Source organism: Lycium barbarum, chromosome 5 (assembly GCF_019175385.1).
Source record: "Lycium barbarum isolate Lr01 chromosome 5, ASM1917538v2, whole genome shotgun sequence".
NCBI lineage: Eukaryota > Viridiplantae > Streptophyta > Magnoliopsida > Solanales > Solanaceae > Lycium > Lycium barbarum.
In genome coordinates, this window is record NC_083341.1 from 25,241,875 (window position 1) to 25,248,030 (window position 6,156).

Consider the following 6,156-nt stretch of genomic DNA (forward strand, 5'->3'; position numbering starts at 1 on the left):
TATCGAGGTTCGTAGTTTTGTGGGTTTGGCTAGCTGCTACCGCCGTTTTGTGAAGGATTTTGCTGCTATTGCATTGTCTTTGACCAAATTGACTCAAAAAGATGTTCCCTTCCAGTGGTGATGATTTGAGGATAACTTTCAAAAGCTCACGCTTCTTTTGACTTCAGCACCAATCTTAGCATTACCTGTAGAGGGTAAAGATTTCGCGATCTATTGTAAAGCGTCTCTTATGAGTTTGGGTGTTGTGTTGATGCAGCAAGGTAGAGTGATAGCTTATGCTTCCCATCTGTTTAAGAATCATGAGAATAATTACCCTACCTATGATTTGGAGTTGTTGGCAGTGGTCTTTGCTTTGAAGATTTGGTGGCATTATTTGTACGGTGTCCATTGTGAGGTTTTCACCGATCTCCGTAGCCTTCAGCATGTGTTTTCCCAGAGAGATCTTAATTCCATGTAGCGTTGATGGATAGAGCGTGTACGTTCCTCGTGTTGGTGATTTGATTCAGTTGATCTTATCCGAGGCTCATAGCTCTCGATATTCCATTCATCCGGGGGAGACTATGATGTATCGTGATTTGAGGCAGCACTATTGGTGGTGTCAAATGAAGAGAGATATAATGGATTTCGTGGATACATGTGGTAATTGTCAGCAAGTTAAGTATGAGCACCAGCGACTTGGCGATGTACTTCAAAGGATGCCCATTCCCAAGTGGAAGGGGAAACGATTGCCATGGATTTTGTTATGGGTCTTCCGAAGACCCTCAGAAAGTTTGATTCGATTGAGGTGATAGTTGATCGGTTGACTAAGTCTGTTCATTTTGTTCCGATTAAGATTTCTTATACCGTGGAGAAGTTAGCCAAGTTATACCTTCGGGATATTACGAGGTTGCATGGGGTTCCCATTTCTATCGTATCTGATCGGGGTACTATCTTCACTTCTCAATTCTGGAGAGCTTTTCATGATGAGTTAGGTACCCGATTGGATCTCAATACAGCTTTTCATCCCCAGATCGATGACCAGTCCGAGCGGACCATTCAGGTGCTCGAGGACATGTTGAGATCTTATGTTATTGATTTTGGCCGTCTTTGGGATCATCACTTACCATTGGCAGAGTTTGCGTACAACAACAGTTACTATTTGAGTATTGGCATGGCGCCTTCTGAGGCTTTATATGGTAGGAGATGTAGATCTCCGGTTGGCTGGTTTGATGGGTTCAAGGTTCAACCTTGGGGTACGGATCTGTTGAGAGAGTTCCTTGATAGAGTGAGAGTTATTCAGGCCAAGCTTTTGGCAGCTCAGAGTTGGCAAAAGATGTATGCGGACCGGAAGGTTTGAGATCTAGAGTTTGCTGTTAGTGACCAAGTTCAATTGAATATTTCACCCATGAAGGGTGTTATAAGTTTTGGGAAGAGGGGCAAGTTGAGCCACAGGTATATTGGTGTATTTGAGATTGTAGACTATGTGGGCGATGTAGCTTATCAGATGGCCTAGCCGCCAGGCTTGGCGGGAGTTCATCTGATTTTTTATGTTTCTATGCCGAAGAAGTACCATCCCGACGGAACTTATTTGTTCATTGGGATTCAATATTACTTGATAAGAATTCGACCTATAAGGAGGAGCCTATTGTGATCTTGGATACGCAAGTTCCAAAGTTGAGGTCGAAGGAGATTGCTTCTGTGAAAGTGCAATGGAAGCACCGTCCTATTAAGGAGGCTACTTGGAGACTGAGTCCGACATGCGTAGCCGATATCCCCAATTGTTCACTGATTCAGGTACTTCCCCGCTCTTTTTCCTTTGTTCACTGAGGATGAGCGATGGTTTAATTGGTATCTGATGCAACCACCCGCTTGGTCGTTATAGTCTTTCTAGCACTTTTTTCCCTTTCTGAGCTTGATTAGCTCACTTTTGACCCTAGGGGACTGTTGACACGCTTCTCGAGGTGTCTAGATTTCATTCAAGGCTTAAAGCGAAAAATAGTTGACTCAAAGTTGACTTTTGGGTAAACAGACCTTTTTCAGAAATCCATCGATTTCGAGAGGTCCGGATGGTCTTTTAGAACTTGTGTGTAAATCTAGTTCGGTTACCAATACACTCAGATTCATTTTGGGACTTGGGTTTGGAAGTTGGTGTTACATCCCGTGTTCTCATGCGTTGGAAGGTGTGCGAGTTAAATGACATTAGTAATGGAAACGAGGTTATCCCCCAAGCTTATAGATGGTTGAAGTGATGGCATACATGTATCGTAAGGATTTGAAGTTAAACCAGTCGAAGAAAATAAGTTTCGTCGAGGTTCAAATTTATTTGAATGAAATACGGTCCAAGCTATAATACCTCGTATTTTTGGACTAGGAAATTGAACCATCTAGAATGAGCAAATTTACTCGAGCTCGGAGGATTTAGTCATATTCAATCATGCAAATTAAGAGCTCGTGGAATAAGGACGTGAAGTCCCGGAATGATTTCAGACTTAAAATTGTGGTGACGGTGATTGGAAATAATATTTTGTGTGTGCCAAAAGAGGCTACGGAGTAGTACCATATTTTGTGATCGTGATAATGAATATATGAGGTGTGTTGAAAATAATTATTATTTAAGTGAATTGAGATCAAGAAATTAATTATGCGAGTAGTTAGTTAAATGATGGAATGAAATGGGGAGCAAAGGAATTAGTTAAATACGTATATGGGTAATTTTTGGGTGACATCATTTAGATGTGGGACCATAATGGAATGGTCATATAATAGATATTAGTAGATAAGGTGAATGTTTGGTGAATTACGTGTATCATTCTTTTGGTGTTACATGTAAGGCTTAAAATTAATCCATGTGGTGTGCTAGTGGAAGTGGAGGGACCTACGTGTCACACTAGCAATTCAATAGGTCCAAGATAGGGCTAGCAACCCCTTTATACGTAGAAAAAATTCATTTGATGGGAATCTAATATGTCAATAGCCTTTACTTTCAGTTTCTTTGGAAAAGCAACGTCTTCATTGAAGGAGTGAAAAAAAAAGAAAAGAAACGTTGCTAGAAACTCTTGAGGGCATTCAATAAAAATAATTGTGTTAGAAGAAGTTACTTACTGTTTCTAATACATTTGGCAAACTTTCGGCCAATTCTCACTCCAACAAGAATTTTAGAAACGTTAGAGTAAAATTAACGGTTTTTCTCCACTTATCCTGGTAAGAATTCTCCCATTCTCGATATATTTAAGTTCGTCCGGGTCATAGTTAAACGGTGGGATGAGAAATATGGAAATTAATTGCGGGAAATCGGATAAATTGTTATTGTTATCATGTGGACTGTTTGGTGGTTGTTATAAATTGTTTGGTGTGCTGGAATATCGTGGGATTGGCGGTAGTTGTTGTCGTTGTGTTTGTTGTTATACTATGTATATACGAAAATAAAGAAGTGTATACAAGTATCGGTATAGGAATGTATATTGGGCTGTTTTGGAGGTGATTTAAGAAGGGATTTGATTCTATTTGGATATGTATTTATTGATATTGTTGTTGATATGGTGATTGATATTTTGGCTAAGTTGAAATCACGAGGATTATTGTGTTTGTAGGGAAGATGCTGCCCAAATATCGTTACATTTCTAAGTACTTAAGGATTGGTTTGAAAGAGTTTCCTAATTTTTTATTGGCATATTGGTATTGTTGTAGATTGGTGAAGCCCGAGACCTAAGTTATGATTAACTTGAGAAGCGACAAGGTATGTAAAGCCTATCCCTTCTTTCTTTTGGCATGTCCTAGACGTAAGTGATGAATGATATGAGCTTTGGGGTAATTCCATTCATAAATTCCGAATATGATTTATGATTCTTATTCACTTCTTGATGTTAGAGCTTTTAAAGTAGTTAAGCCACTGCCCTCGAGCTTTCTATATGTTGTATAGTATAATCGTATGTATAAGTCTCTATTCCTAAAGGCTCTATAATGACTAATGTCCTTAACTTTCATAAGCTGTCTCGTATTGATTTGATACCTGTCTATGATCCCTGAGACGTTATTTAATATAGTTCAGAATGATATTCAAAGAGCCACTAGGATGGCTAATGTTCTTGATTTCCAGAAACTATTTTATTATGTCCTGATACGTGTATATAATCCTTGAGGTTCTATTTTCATATAATCCACAGCGACATTCGAAAGGTATTTGATATGACTATTGTCTTGGTTTTCAAATGATGATTCGTTTTGATTATTCTATTGAGTCCCAGATATGATTTAATTTGCATATGGTTTCTCACTACTCTGCTCGTGCATGCCTCAATACATCTTTCACTGAGTCCCGGGCCAGGACATGTTTTCGTGCACAGATCCACTGCATTATTCACCGAGTCCCTCACTAGAGGGCCGGGACACGTTATATATATATGTATATGATGATATGATGACATGATGATATGATGATATGGGGATGGCGGCCAGGATGGCACATGATGATCTTATTCACCGAGTCCCTCACTAGAGGGCCGGGACACGTTATATATATATACATGATGATGATATGATTTTATTTACCGAATCCCTCACTAGAGGGCCGGGACACGTTATACATATGCATATGAATAGGATGATTCTCTAATGGTGACATTAAGTTTCATAACGAGTTAAGTCTGATATTGACACCATGATTTATGATTCAAAGGTAAGCCTTGTGGTTTTCTGGTTATTGTATTGGTTTTCTGTACTCCTCATTTCAGTATGATCCTGTTTATTGTATTTATGCTTTACATGCTCAGTACATATTCCGTACTGACCCCCTTTCTTCGGGGGGCTGCGTTCATGCCCGCAGGTACAGATGCTCACGTTAGGTAACCCACCAGCTTAGGAGTCCTATTCAGCTATCTTGGAGAGCTCCCTTGTTCCGGAGCCTAGATTTTGGTACAAAATCTCTTATGGTGTATATGTATTTTATCCAGGGGTACGGCGGGGCCCTGTCCCGTCATATGATACTGTTGTTACTCTTAGGGGTCTGTAGACATATGTGTGGGTTATGTATAAGTTCTGTTCAGCTGTGTCTATACGATGTGCTATGATATGATGTCTGTCTGTAGTGGCAGCCTTGTCGGCTTGCATATGACACGATATTGATGTGTAGTGGCAGCCTTGTCGGCTTGCGTATCATTTTATGATTTGATCAGTTGTGACTCCTCAGGAGACAGTTTATCTGAATATACATATATGATGACGTTATGAACCGTTGGAGTTCTTTTGCAAGTTTCCATATTGTTCATAGATTCAGTTTGATTATATGTAACAGGTTCGTATACGGGTGTCCAGTTCGGGCACTAGTCATGGCCCATGGGGTTGGGTCGTGACAGTTGGAATTGAGGTATCGAGGGTTGACTTGGTCAATGAGACCTCCGTTAGGAATTTCGAAGCCACAAGTGAGTTCGTAGCGTGCTTTTATGTGTGTCTACCAATATGGTTTGTGAGCAGATGACCTGAGGAGTTAGTCAGAAATTTCAGTTGATTTGTGAAATTAGGAATAGTTTTCTGGTGTCTCGTGCCTGCTTTAGCGGCACCACGCGGCAGCGGTACTGCTGTAGCGGTCACCCTGCTACTGAAGAGGTCTATGCCAATTGGGCATGACCGCTGTAGCAGTCATGGGACCTCTGGAGCGGTAATATTGTCGCGGAAGCGGGTGACGGACATTTAGTTCATTAAATCAAGTGTTAAATGCCTTAAGTCCCTCATTTATTACCATTCCGAAAATCGAGCTCTTGGAAACAATTCTAGAGCATTCTTGGAGAAGATTCTTGGTGGTAAGTCCTTCTAATCCCCATGCTATTTCATAATCCCTTATCATCTTAGAATCTCTTTTTCCTTATTAGTTCATTAGTAATAGAAGATTAAACTGGGTTTAATGGATATTTTATCTAGGCTTCTAAATCAAGATTTGTTGGTTGAGTTTATGCTAGATCATGATGTATCTAAGGTTGTTAATCATATACCTCCCATTATTGCTATAGCGGGTGCCCGCGTCGCTATAGCGGGTGCCTAATTTTTTGATCTTTTCAAAACTTCGTTTCAGCCACCGAAACTTATTAGGAACCTCCCGAACACAAACCATATATTCTTTTTTATTGTAAAACACTGTACGGATGCAACCGTGACCTCGGAATGCCCAAAAGATATCATTTTAAC

General features: G+C 40.1%; 1 long non-coding RNA gene across 1 annotated transcript; it reads left to right on the forward strand.

Moving 5' to 3' along the window:
- The first annotated feature begins 2,941 nt into the window (after positions 1-2,941).
- On the forward strand, positions 2,942-5,206 carry LOC132642412 (uncharacterized). The gene is made up of 3 exons (XR_009583140.1): positions 2,942-3,180; positions 3,667-3,715; positions 4,802-5,206. It is a non-coding gene; the product is annotated as an uncharacterized LOC132642412 (long non-coding RNA).
- The last annotated feature ends 950 nt before the right edge of the window (positions 5,207-6,156 follow it).